Raw genomic sequence first — 16748 nt, forward strand, 5'->3', positions numbered from 1 at the left:
TTAGGTCTGGGGGGTTAGTAGCCAATGGCTACTAGCCCTAAGGGTGGCTACACCCTCTTTGTGCCTCCTCCCTATCGGGGGAATCCTCCATCTGCAAGATGGAGGATTTCTAAAAGTCAGAGTCACCTCAGCTCAGGACACCTCAGGGGCTGTCCTGACTGGCCAGCGACTCCTCCTTGTTTTTCTCATTATCTCCTCCGGCCTTGCCGCCAAAAGTGGGGCAGTGGCCGGAGGGGGCGTGCAACTCCACTAGCTGGAGTGCCCTGGGGTGCTGTAACAAAGGGGGTGAACCTCTGAGGCTCACAGCCAGGTGTTACAGTTCCTGCAGGGGGAAGTGATAAGCATCTCCACCCAGTACAGGCTTTGTTACTAGCCACAGAGTGACAAAGGCACTCTCCCCATGTGGCCAGCAACATGTCTGGTGTGTGGCAGGCTGCTAAAACTAGTCAGCCTACACGGATAGTCGGTTAAGGTTTCGGGGGGCACCTCTAAGGTGCCCTCTGGGATGTATGTTACAATAAAATGTACACTGGCATCAGTGTGCATTTATTGTGCTGAGAAGTTTGATACCAAACTTCACAGTTTTCAGTGTAGCCATTATGGTGCTGTGGAGTTCGTGCATGACAGACTCCCAGACCATATACTCTTATGGCTATCCTGCACTTACAATGTCTAAGGTTTTGCTTAGACACTGTAGGGGCACAGTGCTCATGCACCTATGCCCTCACCTGTGGTATAGTGCACCCTGCCTTAGGGCTGAAAGGCCTGCTAGAGGGGTGACTTACCTATGCCACAGGCAGTGTGAGGTTGGCATGGCACCCTGAGGGGAGTGCCATGTCGACTTAGTCATTTTCTCCCAACCAGCGCACACAAGCTGGCAAGCAGTGTGTCTGTGCTGAGTTAGGGGTCCCTAGGGTGGCATAAGACATGCTGCAACCCTTAGAGACCTTCCCTGGCATCAGGGCCTTTCGTACCAGGGGTAATATTTACAAGGGACTTATCTGGGTGCCAGGGTTGTGTCAATTGTGGAGACAAAGGTACAGTTCAGGGAAAGAACACTGGTGCTGGGGCCTGGTTAGCATACCTCAGCACACTTTCAAATCATAACTTGGCATCAGCAAAGGGAAAATGTCAGGGGGTAACCATGCCAAGGAGGCATTTCCTTACACAACCCCGCTCCCTCCCCCCCCAAACGAAAGAGGATGAGGCTAACCTTTTCCAAGAGAGTCTTCATTTTCTAAGTGGAAGAACCTGGAAAGGCCATCTGCATTGGCATGGGCAGTCCCAGGTCTGTGTTCCACTATAAAGCCCATTCCCTGTAGGGAGATGGACCACCTCAACAGTTTTGGATTTTCACCTTTCATTTGCATTAGCCATCTGAGAGGCCTGTGGTCAGTTTGAACTACAAAGTGAGTACCAAAGAGGTATGTTCATAGCTTCTTCAGGGACCAAACCACAGCAAAGGCCTCCCTCTCAATGGCACTCCAACGCTGCTCCCTGGGGAGTAACCTCCTGCTAATGAAAGCAACAGGCTGGTCAAGGCCAACATTTATTTGGGACAAAACTGCACCTATCCCATGTTCAGAGGCATCAGTCTGCACAATGAACTGCTTGGAGTAATCTGGAGCTTTGAGAACTGGTGCTGTGCACATAGCTTGTTTCAGGGTGTCAAAGGCCTGTTGGCATTCTATAGTCCAGTTTACCTTCTTGGACATTTTCTTAGAGGTAAGTTCTGTGAGGGGTGTCACTATGGATCCATATCCCTTCACAAACTTCCTATAATAACCAGTCAAGCCAAGGAATACCCTGACTTGAGTCTGGGTTTTTGGAGCTACTCAGTCCAGAATAGTCTGGATCTTGGGTTGGAGTGGCTAAACTTCGCCTCCACCTACAAGGTGTGCCAAGTAAACCACAGTACCCTACCCTATCTGACATTTGGATGCCTTTGTAGAGAGGCCTGCTGCTTGCAGGGCTTGCACAACCTTCTTCAGGTGGACCAGGTGATCCTGCCAGCTGGAGCTAAAGAAAGAAATATCATCAAGATAAGCTGCACTAAAGGACTCCAAGCCAGCAAGGACTTGATTCACCAACCTTTAGAAGGTGGCAGGGGCATTATTTAAGCCAAATGGCATCACAGTAAAGTGATAGTGCCCATCAAACGTGAAGAATGCTGTCTTTTCTTTTGCACCTGGTGCCATTTTTATTTGCCAGTACCCTGCTGTCAAGTCAAAGGTACTCAAGTATTTGGCAGCACCTAGTTTGTCAATTAACGCATCTGCCCTTGGAATGGGATGGGCATCTGTCTTGGTGACAGAATTAAGTCCTCTGTAGTCCACACAGAACCTCATCTCTCTCTTATCATCTTTTATGTGAGGCTTGGGGACTAAGACCACTGGGCTAGCCCAGGGGCTGTCAGAGTGCTCAATGACTCCCAATTCCAGCATCTTGTGGACCTCCACTTTGATGCTTTCCTTAACTTGGTCAGACTGTCTAAACATTTTGTTTTTGACAGGCATGCTGTCTCCTGTGTCCACATCATGGGTACACAGGTGTGTCTGACCAGGGGTTAGGAAAACGAGCTCAGCAAACTGCTGTAAGACCTTCCTACAGTCAACCTGCTGTTGGCCAGAGAGGGTGTCTGAATAGATCACTCCATCAACTGAGCCAAGTTTAGGGTCTATGGAGAGGAGATCAGGGACAGGTTCACTCTCAGCTTCCTGGTCCTCATCTGTAACCATTAACAGGTTTACATCTGCCCTGTCATGAAAGAGTTAGAGAAGGTTAACATGGATCACCCTTTTGGGGGTCCTGCTAGTGCCTAGGTCTACCAGGTAGGTGACCTGACTCTTTCTCTCTAGCACTGGGTAATGGCTACTCCATCTGTCCTGAAGTGCCCTGGGAGCCACAGGCTCCAGAACCCAGACTTTCTGCCCTGGCTGAAACTCAACCATAGCAGCCTTTTGGTCATATCACATCTTCTGGAGTTGTTGGCTGGCCTCAAGGTTTTTACTTGCCTTTTCCATGTACTCTGCCATCCTGGAACATAGGCCTAGTACATAGTCCACTATATCTTGCTTAGGCTCATGAAGAGGTCTCTCCCAGCCTTCTTTAACAAGAGCTAGTGGTCCCCTTACAGGATGGCCAAACAGAAGTTCAAAGGGGGAAAACCCTACTTCCTTCTGAGGCACCTCTCTGTAGGCGAAAAGCAGGCATGGCAAGAGGACATCCCATCTCCTCTTGAGCTTTTCAGGGAGCCCCATGATCATACCCTTCAATGTCTTGTTAAATCTTTCCACAAGACCATTGGTCTGTGGATGGTATGGTGTGGTGAATTTGTAAGTCACCCCACAATCATTCCACATGTGTTTCAGGTATGCTGACATGAAGTTGGTACCTCTGTCAGACACCATCTCCTTAGGAAATCCTACTCTGGTAAATATACCAATGAGTGCTTTGGCTACTGCAGGGGCAGTAGTGGACCTAAGGGGAATTGCTTCAGGGTACCTAGTAGCATGATCCACTACTACTAGGATATACTGATTCCCTGAGGCTGTGGGAGGTTCAAGTGGACCCACTATGTCCACTCCTACTCTTTCAAAGGGGACCCCCACCACTGGAAGTGGAATGAGGGGGCCTTTGGATGGCCAGCTGCCTTGCTACAGGCTTGACAGGTGGCACAGGAGGCACAAAACTCCTTTACTTTCTGGGACATGTTGGGCCAATAGAAATGGTTGACTAACCTCTCCCAAGTCTTGGCTTGTCCCAAATGTCCAGCATGTGGAACGTCATGGGCTAAGGTCAGGATGAACTCTCTAAACTCCTGAGGCACTACCACTCTCCTAGTGGCACCAGGTTTGGGATCTCTGACCTCAGTGTAAAGGAGTCCATCTTCCAAATAGACCCTATGTGTTCCACTGTTTTTTCCTTTGGTCTCTTCAGCAGCTTGCTACCTAAGGCCTTCAAGAGAGGATGAGGTTTCTTGCCCCTTACACAGCTGTTTCCTTGTGGGTCCCCCTGGGCCTAAGAGTTCAACCTGATAAGGTTCCAACTCCATGGGCTCAGTTCCCTCAGAGGGCAGAACTTCTTCCTGGTCAGAGAGGTCCTTTTTCTTTTGCTGTGTTATAGCTGGTTTCCCAGCCTTCTTTCCTTTTCTCTTGGAGGGTTGGGCCATTATTTCAGGCTCCAACATCACTTTTACACCCTGAGCCTTGCACTGTGACCTTGTCTTGACACACACCAGTTCAGGGATACCCAGCATGGCTGCATGGGTTTTGGGTTCTACCTCACACCATGCTGAGGACTCCAGTTCATTTCCAAGCAAACAGTCTACTATGATATTAGAGGAGACTACAACCTGTTTCAGGCCAGTGACCCCTCCCCATTCTAAAGTTACCATAGCCATGGGATGTACTTTAGTCGGATTGTCAGTGCTGGTGACTGGATAAGTTTGTCCAGTCAGGTTGTGTGAGAAAGTAGCCTCTTTCTAGCCTTATTACCCCCACTTTTGGCCTGTTTGCGAGTGTATGTCAGGGTGTTTTCACTGTCTCACTGGGATCCTGCCAGCCAGGGCCCAGTGCTCATAGTGAAAACCCTATGTTTTCAGTATGTTTGTTATGTGTCACTGGGACCCTGCTAGCCAGGACCCCAGTGCTCATAAGTTTGTGACCTATATGTATGTGTTCCCTGTGTGATGCCTAACTGTCTCACTGAGGCTCTGCTATCCAGAACCTCAGTGGTTATGCTCTCTCATTTCTTTCAAATTGTCACTAACAGGCTAGTGACCAATTTTACCAATTTACATTGGCTTACTGGAACACCCTTATAATTCCCTAGTATATGGTACTGAGGTACCCAGGGTATTGGGATTCCAGGAGATCCCTATGAGCTGCAGCATTTCTTTTGCCACCCATAGGGAGCTCTGACAATTCTTACACAGGCCTGCCACTGCAGCCTGAGTGAAATAACGTCCACGTTATTTCACAGCCATTTACCACTGCACTTAAGTAACTTATAAGTCACCTATATGTCTAACCTTTACCTGGTAAAGGTTAGGTGCAAAGTTACTTAGTGTGAGGGCACCCTGGCACTAGCCAAGGTGCCCCCACATTGTTCAGGGCAAATTCCCCGGACTTTGTGAGTGCGGGGACACCGTTACACGCGTGCACTACACATAGGTCACTACCTATGTGTAGCTTCACAATGGTAACTCCGAATATGGCCATGTAACATGTCTATGATCATGGAATTGCCCCCTCCATGCCATCCTGGCATAGTTGGCACAATCCCATGATCCCAGTGGTCTGTAGCACAGACCCTAGTACTGCCAAACTGCCTTTTCAGGGGTTTCACTGCAGCTGCAGCTGCTGCCAACCCCTCAGACAGGTTTCTGCCCTCCTGGGGTCCAGCCAGGCTTGGCCCAGGATGGCAGAACAAAGGACTTCCTCTGAGAGAGGGTGTTACACCCTCTCCCTTTGGAAAATGGTGTGAAGGCAGGGGAGGAGTAGCCTCCCCCAGCCTCTGGAAATGCTTTCATGGGCACAGATGGTGCCCATTTCTGCATAAGCCAGTCTACACCGGTTCAGGGACCCCTCAGCCCTGCTCTGGCGCGAAACTGGACAAAGGAAAGGGGAGTGACCACTCCCCTGACCTGCACCTCCCCTGGGAGGTGCCCAGAGCTCCTCCAGTGTGCTCCAGACCTCTGCCATCTTGGAAACAGAGGTGCTGCTGGCACACTGGACTGCTCTGAGTGGCCAGGGCCAGCAGGTGACGTCAGAGACTCCTTCTGATAGGCTCCTTCAGGTGTTGCTAGCCTATCCTCTCTCCTAAGTAGCCAAACCCTCTTTTCTGGCTATTTAGGGTCTCTGCTTTGGGGAATTCCTTAGATAACGAATGCAAGAGCTCATCAGAGTTCCTCTGCATCTCTCTCTTCACCTTCTGCCAAGGAATCGACTGCTGAACGCACTGGAAGCCTGCAAAACTGCAACAAAGTAGCTAAGACGACTACTGCAACTCTGTAACGCTGATCCTGCCGCCTTCTCGACTGTTTTCCTGGTGGTGCATGCTGTGGGGGTAGTCTGCCTCCTCTCTGCACTAGAAACTCCGAAGAAATCTCCCGTGGGTCGACGGAATCTTCCCCCTGCAACCGCAGGCACCAAAGAACTGCATCACCTATCCCCTGGGTCTCCTCTCAGCACGACGAGCGAGGTCCCTTGAATCCAGCAACTGTGTCCAAGTGACTCCCACAGTCCAGTGACTCTTCAGTCCAAGTTTGGTGGAGGTAAGTCCTTGCCTCCCCACGCCAGACTGCATTGCTGGGAACCGCGACTTTTGCAGCTACTCCGGCCTCTGTGCACTTCCGGCGGAAATCCTTTGTGCACAGCCAAGCCTGGGTCCACGGCACTCTAACCTGCATTGCACAACTTTCTAAGTTGGTCTCCGGCGACGTGGGACTCCTTTGTGTAACTTCGGGTGAGCACCGTTTCACTCTTCTTCGTAGTGCCTGTTCCGGCACTTCTACGGGTGCTGCCTGCTTCTGAGAGGGCTCCTTGTCTTGCTCGACGCCCCCTCTGTCCCCAGACGCAATTGGCGACATCCTGGTCCCTCCTGGGCCACAGCAGCATCCAAAAACCCTAACCGCACGATTTGCAGCTAGCAAGGCTTGTTGGAGGTCTTTCGGCGGGAAAACACTTCTGCACGACTCTCCACGGCGTGGGGGATCCTTCCTCCAAAGAGGAAGTCTCTAGCCCTTGTCGTTCCTGCAGAATCCTCAGCTTCTACTGTCCAGTAGCAGCTTCTTTGCACCCACAGCTGGCATTTCCTGGGCATCTGCCCATCTCCGACTTGCTTGTGACTTTTGGACTTGGTCCCCTTGTTCCACAGGTACCCTCGACTGGAAATCCATTGTTGTTGCATTGCTGGTTTGTGTCTTTCCTGCAGAATTCCCCTATCACGACTTCTTTGTCCTTTGGGGAACTTTAGTGCACTTTGCACTCACTTTTCAGGGTCTTGGGGTGGGCTATTTTTCTAACCCTTACTATTTTCTAATAGTCCCAGCGACCCTCTACAAGGTCACATAGGTTTGGGGTCCATTCGTGGTTTGCATTCCACTTTTGGAGTATATGGTTTGTGTTGCCCCTATCCCTATGTGTCCCCATTGCATCCTATTGTAACTATACATTGTTTGCACTGTTTTCTAAGACTATACTGCATATTTTTGGTGTTGTGTACATATATCTTGTGTATATTTGCTAATCTCATACTGAGGGTACACTCTGAGATACTTTGGCGTATTGTCATAAAAATAAAGTACCTTTATTTTTAGTATATCTGTGTATTGTGTTTTCTTATGATATTGTGCAAGTGACACTAGTGGTACTGTAGGAGCTTCACTCGTCTCCTAGTTCAGCCTAAGCTGCTCTGCTAAGCTACCATTATCTATCAGCCTATGCTGCTAGACACCCTATACACTAATAAGGGATAACGGGGCCTGGTGCAAGGTGCAAGTACCCCTTGGTACTCACTACAAGCCAGTCCAGCCTCCTACAGGTATTTTCCTGAGGAAACCAGTTTGTCTGTCACTGTTGTGACACTGGCACCTGTATCCTTCAGGCCTTCTACACTAGTCCCATTAATCAAGAGTTGCTGCCTGTATTTTTGCATATTAGGGGGCCAGGCAGCAAGTGTGGCTAAGTCCACCCCACCCTCAGAAACTAATTTAGCTTCAGTGTGAACCCTGATTTGCTCTGGGCACTCTGTTGATCCCACCTGGAGACTGGCTATTCCAGTGCTAACTGGAGTAGTAGTAGAAATGGAATCTTTCTTGGGACAGGCCTTGTCTCCAGGTGGTGTCCCTGCTGATTACAGCTACGACACCAGGCCTTTTTGGGATCAAAGTTTTTACCCTTGTACCCAAAATTGGATTGTGAAGAGGCTTTGGACCCTTCCTCTTGAGCAGGTTTTTCGGGCCCTGTAGAAGACTCTTTACTTTTACCCTTGGATGTCTCAACACTCTTCCCCTGGGGAGTCTTTGTGACCCCTTTCTTTTGGTCACCCCCTGTGGAAGTCTTGGTCACCCTAGTCTTGACCCAATGGTCTGCCTTCTTTCCCTATTCTTGGGGAGAAATTGGACCTAGGTCTACCAGATGCTGATGCAGTTTATCATTGAAACAATTACTTAAAAGGTGTTCTTTCATAAACAGGTTGTACAGCCCATCATAATCATTTACACCACTGCCATTAATCCAACCATCCAGTGTTTTGACTGAGAAGTCAACAAAATCAACCCAGGTCTGGCTTGAGGATTTTTTAGCCCCCCTGAACCTAATCCTGTACTCCTCAGTTGAGAATCCAAAACCCTCAATCAGGGTAGCCTTCATGAGGTCATAGGATTCTGCATCTTTTCCAGAGAGTGTGAGGAGTCTATCCCTACATTTTCCAGTGAACATTTCCCAAAGGAGAGCACCCCAGTGAGATCTGTTTACTTTTCTGGTTGCACAAGCCCTCTCAAAAGCTGTGAACCATTTGGTGATGTCATCACCATCTTCATATTTTGTTACAATCCCTTTGGGGATTTTTAGCATGTCGGGAGTATCTCTGACCCTATTTAAGTTGCTGCCACCATTGATGGGAGCTAAGCCCATCTCTTGTCTTTCCCTTTCTATGGCTAGGAGCTGTCTCACCAAAGCCAATCTTTTGGCCATCCTGGTTAACAGGAGATCATCTTCATTCAGGCTGCCTTCAATGCTTCCAGAGCTGGTGGACTCTACTGTGAGAGAAGCAACATCTCTGACTATCACTTGTGGAGTAGGGGTCGGAAGAACCCTGTTCTCCCTAACTAGGAGTGGAGGGGAGAGATTGTCCTCCACTTCACTAGCATCATCCTGTGTAAGGGCATCTTCAGAGGGGTTGTCTCTAGCAAACTCTGCCAAGAGCTCCTGGAGCTGTACTTTGGTATGGTTTGAACCAGTTTTATGTTTCTTGATTCTGCAGAGAGTCCTTAGCTCTGACATCCTAAGATGCAGGTAAGGTGTGAGTTTGAGCTCCGCCACTGTCTCTTCTGCAGCTGACATTATTTCTCTAAAAGTTGGGATACTTTTTAAGAATCTAAAACTATTTCTATAACTTAATTCAAACTTTTACAAAACGTTTAAACTCAAAAAGAAATGCTAATAGGGATTAACACAAGGCCCTAGCAGGGCTTTTGAAAATTGAGAAAAATAGCTCAAATTTCAAAAATCTGTTTCTAATGACAATTTTTGGAATTTAGTCGTGTGATCAGGTATTGGCTGAGTAGTCCAGCAAATGCAAAGTCTTGTACCCCACCACTAATCCACTAATGTAGGAAGTTGGCTCTGTATATACTATTTCAAAGTAAGAAATAGTGTGCACAGAGTCCAAGCGTCGCCTTTAGAGGTAAGATAGTGGCAAAAAGAGATAATTCTAATGCTCTATTTTGTGGTAGTGTGGTCGAGCAGTAGGCTTATCAGAGGGTAGTGTTAAGCATTTGTTGTACACACACAGGCAATAAATGAGGAACACACACTCAAAGACAATTCCAGGCCAATAGGATTTTATATAGAAAAATATATTTTCTTAGTTTATTTTAAGAACCACAGGTTCATGATTTACAAACAATACTTTAAATGAAAGGTATTTCACTCAGGTATCTTAGAAACCTTGAATTATCACAATACCATGTACAGTTTTGGCAAAAATGGCAATAAGCTATTTTAAAAGTGGACATAGTGCAAAAATCAACAGTTCCTGGGGGAGGTAAGTAAATGTTAAGTTCACAGGTAAGTAAAACACTTACAAGGTTCAAAGTTGGGTCCAAGGTAGCCCACCATTGGGGGTTCAAGGCAACCCCAAAGTTACCACACCAGCAGCTCAGGGCTGGTCAGGTGCAGAGGTCAAAGTGGTGCCCAAACACATAGGCTTCAATGGAAATAGGGGTGCCCCGGTTCCAGTCTGTCAGCAGGTAAGTACCCGCGACTTCGGAGGGCAGACCAGGGGGGTTTTGTAGGGCACCGGGGGGGGGGGGACACAAGCAGGCACAGAAAGTACACCCTCAGCGGTACAGGGGCGGCCGGGTGCAGAGTGCAAACAGGCGTCGGTTTCCAATAGGAATCAATGGGGAGACCCGGGGTCTCTTCAACAATGCAGGCGGGCACAGGGGGGGCTCCTTGGGGTAGCCACCACCTGGGCTAGGCAGAGGGTCGCTCCTGCACTGGAGTTCGGTTCCTTCAGGTCCTGGGGGCTGCGGGTGCAGTGTGGTTTCCAGGCGTCGAGTTCCTTGAAGCAGGCAGTTGCGGTCAGGGGGTGCCTCTGGATTTCCTCTGCAGGCGTCGCTGAGGGGACTCATGGGGGTCAACTCTGGCTACTCACAGGCTCGCAGTCGCCTGGGAGTCCTCCCTGTAGAGTTAGTTTTCCGTAGGTCGAGCTGAGGGCGTCGGGTGAAGAGTGGAAAGTCTCACGCTTCCGTCAGGAAACGTGTGGTCTTTAAAAGTTGCTTCTTTGTTACAAAGTGTTGCAGTTTCTTGAACAGGGCCACGGTTCTCGGGAGCTTCTTGGTCCTTTAGATGCAGGGTAGTCCTCTGAGGCTTCAGAGGTCGCTGGACCCTGTTGGATGCGTCGCTGTTGCAGTTTTCTTCGAAGTGGGGGGACAGGCCGGTAGGGCTGGGGTCAAAGCTGTTGTCGTCTCCGTCTTCTCTGCAGGGCTTCAGGTCAGCAGTCCTTCTTCTTCTTAGGTTGCAGGGATCTATCTTCCTCAGTTCTGGGGGCTCCTAAATACTCAATTTAGGGGTGTGTTTAGGTCTGGGAGGATAGTAGCCAATGGCTACTAGCCCTGAGGGTGGTTACACCCTCTTTGTGCCTCCTCCCTGTGGGGACGGGGGCACATCCCTAATCCTATTGGGGGAATACTCCATCTGCAAGATGGAGGATTTCTAGAAGTCAGAGTCACCTCAGCTCAGGACACCCTAGGGGCTGTCCTGACTGGGGGGTGACTCCTCCTTGTTTTTCTCATTATCTCCTCCAGGATTGCCACCAAAAGTGGGGGCAGTGGCCGGAGGGGCGGGCATCTCCACTAACTGGGATACCCTGTGGCGCTGTAACAAAGGGGGTGAGCCTTTGAGGCTCACCGCCAGGTGTTACAGTTCCTGCAGGGGGAGGTGAGAAGCACCTCCACGCAGTACAGGCTTAATGACAAAGGCACTCTCCCCATGTGGCCAGCAACATGCCTGGTGTGTGGCAGGCTGGCAAAAACTAGTCAGCCCACACTGGATGTCGCGTGTGTTTTCAGGGGGCATCTCTAAGATGCCCTCTGGGTGTATTTTTACAATAAAGTGCACATTGGCATCAGTGTGCATTTATTGTTCTGAGAAGTTTGATACCAAACTTCACAGTTTTCAGTGTAGCCATTATGGTGCTGTGGAGTTCGTGTTTGGCAGACTCCCAGACCATATACTCTTATGGCTACCATGCAGTTACAATGTCTAAGGTTTTGCTTAGACACTGTAGGGGCACAGTGCTCATGCACCTATGCCCTCACCTGTGGTATAGTGCACCCTGCCTTAGGGCTGTAAGGCCTGCTAGAGGGGTGACTTACCTATGCCACAGGCAGTGTGAGGTTGGCATGGCACCCTGAGGGGAGTGCCATGTCGACTTAGTAATTTTCTCCCCACCAGCACACACAAGCTGGCAAGCAGTGTGTCTGTGCTGAGTGAGGGGTCTCCAGGGTGGCATAAGACATGCTGCAGCCCTTAGATACCTTCCCTGGCATCAGGGCCCTTGGTACCAGGGGTACCAGTTACAAGGGACTTACCTGGGTGCCAGGGTTGTGCCAATTGTGGAGACAAAGTTACAGTTCAGGGAAAGAACACTGGTGCTGGGGCCTGGTTAGCAGGCCTCAGCACACTTTCAAATCATAACTTGGCATCAGCAAAGGCAAAAAGTCAGGGGGTAACCATGCCAAGGAGGCATTTCCTTACATGTGGTAAGTAATATTAGTCTTAGCAAAATGAAGCACACATCACTTCCTATACGCTGTCAGACACTGCCACAACTGGACACTGTTGATGCAAAGTTTGATTCAGAAATCTGAAAACAGGATTCATTCATTACTGATAAACGCAGGTCAAGTAAGAAACCATATCATTAATAAAGAGGATATCAGCAGTTACCAACCACTGGTCAATGTAAGTAATTGTGTAGATGGCCCTGGTGGTGGTGGGAAGATCAAGATCATTTGTTAGGTGAAGGTGGAGGTCAGCAAGGCAGCATGTAAGATTGCCTGTAGCTACAGGTTAGGGAAGATGGGGTAAAGGTGAATTTACACTGGAAGGAGTGAGTAGTGAAGGAAGAGGTGCAGATGAAGTGAGGATTTTGGGGGAAAAGGGCTTTGATATGCTGATGACAGGTATATCAGCATTGTTAGAAATGGGGTCTCTAGTTGGCAGGAGGGTTTGCACCCTGTCGAAATAGGGACCCTCATTCTAGCCAGGATAAGGGAGAAACCCGCTCAGATAACCCCTGCTCATCCCCTTGGTAGGTTGGCATGAGTAGTCAGGCTCATCTCAGAAGCAATGTGTCAAGCACTTGCACATAACACACAGTAATAAGTAAAAACACTACAAAAGGACACCACACCAGTTTTAGAAAAATAGCTAAAATGTATCCGTGTAAAAGAAGACCAAAACAATAAAAATCCAACATACAGTGTTAAAGATATGAATTTTACAAGGTTTACTTCCTTGAAGTCGATAGCTCCATCTGGGGCTATCATGGCGTTGTGATCAACAAAACCAACAGTTCAGACCGGCTGTGGCATCGCGGGGCAGCTACAGTGTTGGGGAGACCCGTAAACAGTACCTTTGGAATTGCAGGGCATCATGATCCTCGCAGTGAGCTCCGGAGAGCGGTGTCGCGGTGTCGGTTCCGGAGTTGGTACGGGAGTTGTCGGGCCCTTGAAGTCACACGCATGCAGATCGACCTCCAGGCTGATGAAGTTAGGAGCGCTGGCGTGGATGGCATCGCTGCTGCGGTGCAAAGAGGGACGGTGCGATGTGCAGTGCCCACAGATCACGGTGCAGGCAGCGGCTCGGTGACGTTCATCCAGCAGTGTCGGTGAGACCAGGGCTGCGGTGTGAAGCAGGGCGGTGCGTCGCATGGTGTCCACAGATCACAGTGCAGGCAGCATCGTAGTTGTTGCTGAAGCGCTGTCGTCGGTAGGCCCAAGCCAGCGGTGCGAGACAGGATGGTGCTTTGTGACCCTCACAAGTGACGTCCACAGGCCATGGTGCAGGCAGGCATGCCTGGTGATGACAACGGAATCGATGGTGCTGGCGTCAGTGGATCGGGGCTGCGGTGCGGGACGGGACGGTGCTTCGTGCTCCTCACAAGCAGTGTCCACAGGCCACGGTGCAGGCAACAGCAGCGGTGTCAGCAGGAGCGGCGTCATCGGGGATGCCCAGGCTGTAGTGTGAGCAGGCGATGCCGAAGTACGGGGTCCCAGGTCACGGTGCGAGCAGAGGCTCGGTAAAGTCGTCAGATGGCGGCGTCCGTGAGACTAGGGTCCCGGTGCAAAGCGGGGCAATGCGACTCCGTGCGGCGGCGGCAGGTCACAGTGCAGGCCAGTGGCGTCGTTGGTTGCGTCGCAGTTGTTTCTCCTCTTGAACAGCAAAAAAAACACAATTCCCAGTGTTGCCGGTCGAGGAAACTGAAGTCTTTGGTGTCCCTGAGACTTCCGACAGGAGGCAAGCCCTACTCCAAGCCCTCAGAGAACTTTCTCAAGCAGGACACGGAGCAAAGCTCACCCTTTGCACTCCTTTCAGGCAGAAGCAGCAATTGCAGGCCAGTCCAGCAAAGGGACAGTACTCCTCCTCCAGCTCTTCAGCTCTTCTCCTTGGCAGAGGTTCCTCTTGATTCTAGAAAGATTCTAAAGTCTGGGCTTTTGGGTCTTCTTCTTGTATTCCTTTCTGCCTTTGAAGTTGGCAAACTTCAAAGCAAAGTCTCAAGTATTTGCAAGATCCTTCCTTGTCCAGGCCAGGCCCCAGACACACACCAGTGGGTTGGAGACTGCATTTTGTGAGGTCAGGCACAGTCTTTTCAGGTGTTAATGACCACTCCTTCCTCCCCTCTAGCTCAGATGGCTCATCAGGATATGCAGGCTACACCCCCACCCCCTTTTCTGTCACTGTCTAGAGAGGTGCAAAACAGCCCAACTGTCAAACTGACCGAGACAGACAATCCACAAACAGGCAGAGTCACAGAATGGTTTAAGCAAGAAAATTCCTAATTTTTAAAAGTGGCATTTTTAAATAGACAATCTAAAAACCAACGTCATTAGAAGATGTATTTTTAAATTGTGAGTTCAGAGACCCTAAACTCCATGTTTTCATCTGCTCTCAAAGGGAATCTATGCTTTAAGGATATTTAAAGGCAGCCCCCATGCTAACCTATGAGAGGGATAGGCCTTGCACAGTGAAAACCGACTTTGGCAGTATTTCACTGTTAGGACATATAAAACACCCTAGTATATGTCCTACCTTAAACATACACTGCACCCTGGGGCTACCGGGGCCTACCTTAGGGGTGCCTTATATGTAAGAAGAGGGAAGGGTTAGGCCTGGCAAGAGGGTACACTTACCAAGTCGAATTGGCAGTTTAAAACTGCAAAATCAGATACTGCAGTGGCAGGTCTGAGCCATGTTTTCAGGACTACTAATGTGGGTGGCACAACCAGTGCTGCAGGCCCAAAAGTAGCATTTGATTTACAGGCCCTAAGCCCCTCTAGTGCACTTCACTAGGGACTTACCAGTAAATCAAACATGCCAATCATGAATAAACCAAACAACAGTTCAATTTACAGAGAAAGCATATGTACTTTAGCACTATTTAGCAGTGGTAAAGTGCCCAGAGTCCTAAAGCCAACAAAAACTGGTCAGAAAAGTTAGGAGGAAGGAGTCAAAAAGACTGGGGATGACCCTGCAAAAAGGGCCAGGTGCAACAAGCATTATTTTAGAGACAGTGGGTTACCAAAACTTGTTTAATGACATCAAGGGCCTCATTACGAGTGGAACGGTCTATAGACCGCCACACTCGAAATGGCGGTCAGGACCGCTGCCAATGCAGCAGTACGACCGCCACATTACAACCCAGGCAGTTGGACTGCCAGGGAACTGTCAGCTCTGTCAGGATCTTGGATCCCGGCGGTCTGGCGGTGGTGGTGATCCTAATTCGCCAGGCCAGTTCAACAATGTTCTCCGCCAGAGGTTTCTTAGCGGTAGCACCGCCATGAAAAAGCTGGCGGAGAACAGGTGCAAGGGGCCACAGAGGGGCATGTTGGCACCCTGCAGGTGACATCATTGCCACCGGCTCGATAACAAGCAGGAGACAATGCTGTAGCCTGTTTCCTGCTAGGTTTCAGCCCGCCAAACTAACAGGAAACCCATAATAGCTATGGCAGGGAGGTCATCCAGCATTGTCATATTTCTCTGGCTCAACTCTGGATCAGAGCCCAGGCCTTTTGTCACCTTGCTGCCAAGTTAATTACATTTCTCTCCAGCAGCAGGAACAAATCCCCCCTCCCAAAAAAGGAAGCAAGTAACAGTGCTTCACTCACCTCCTGCGGATAAATAGGGTTGGGATGAAGTCTCTGCATTAATCAATCAGCTGTCCTAAGGGTTGGCCAGCCCAAACCCACCGAACAAAGGAGGGAGCCCAGACCTCTGGTGCCAATACAGGAGGGGGCTCCCCTTTGATGATATGGTGGAAAATGCCCTGGCAGTGATGTCAGTGAGGGGTGGAGCTGAGGGCCCCCGCCCAAGGAGATGTGACCAGTGACTCTTGGGTGACACCATTTTGAATTGTCTCTGCATGCTGCGCAGGAGGGTTGGGACTGGAGGGGAGAGGTGATGTGGCACAAAAGTATAGGCCAGAGGTGCTTCGCTTCTAGAACCGGCCACTCCAACGTAAAAGGTTTTACACAAGAGAGAGAGCTCTCTCTTGGCAATGTTTTGTTGCTAGACACTGGAGGTGGCAGCCATGGACAACTAGAAGGAGGAACCCCAGATATCCACCTGGACTAGGGACTCTAACTACAGTTTCCCCCAAGACCCCTGGGACTCACCCTGGGACCAGGGAAGCTGTTGGGAGCAGACCTGGATTTCTGAGCCAAAAAGGAGGGACGCACCATAGGAAAAAGAGCAGGAAGGCTGGTACAGGGAGCCTGTGTAACCAGCTCGCTGCAAGTTCGCACCTTGAAGGCCAGTAGACCAGAGGAAAGTGCCCCAAGAGGCTAGGGCTTGCCACTAGGAGCAAAAGAGCCCAAAAGCATGTAATAAGGCCAAATGGGGCCCGAGATATCAGCAGAAGGATTAGACCTTGTAACTCAATCCCCCACTGGATTTCATTCCTGGGGATAGAAGACCCCAAACTCTAGCCCCCCCCCACCACCACAGGAAGGTGGGCAGTGCTGCTGCAACCCTGCAAGTAATGCCAGGCCTGGTGCCCTTAACTCCGGACCCAACATGAGACGAAGTGATGGGGGTGTGCCGCCGTCTTTCACCCCAGGTAGTGGTAGGCCTTCCCTGCGCCCTGTGCCCGTGTCTGGGGGAAACAGGTGACCACCACTCTACGCAGAGCTCTGGAGAGCTGAGCTGACAACTCCTGAAGCCGAATGCGGAAATGCAGGCGGAGCTGTGAGCCGGTGGGGCCGCCAGGGATGGGCTTGCTTCTGAGGCTGCCCTCAC

General features: G+C 50.0%; 1 protein-coding gene across 1 annotated transcript in view; it reads right to left on the reverse strand.

The window, feature by feature from the left end:
- Positions 1-16748, reverse strand: part of LOC138249620 (zinc finger protein Xfin-like) — a 318126-nt gene that overhangs the window by 109686 nt on the left and 191692 nt on the right. The gene's annotated exons all lie outside the window — the stretch shown is intronic.

Source organism: Pleurodeles waltl, chromosome 8 (genome assembly GCF_031143425.1).
Source record: "Pleurodeles waltl isolate 20211129_DDA chromosome 8, aPleWal1.hap1.20221129, whole genome shotgun sequence".
Classification (NCBI taxonomy): Eukaryota; Metazoa; Chordata; class Amphibia; order Caudata; family Salamandridae; genus Pleurodeles; species Pleurodeles waltl.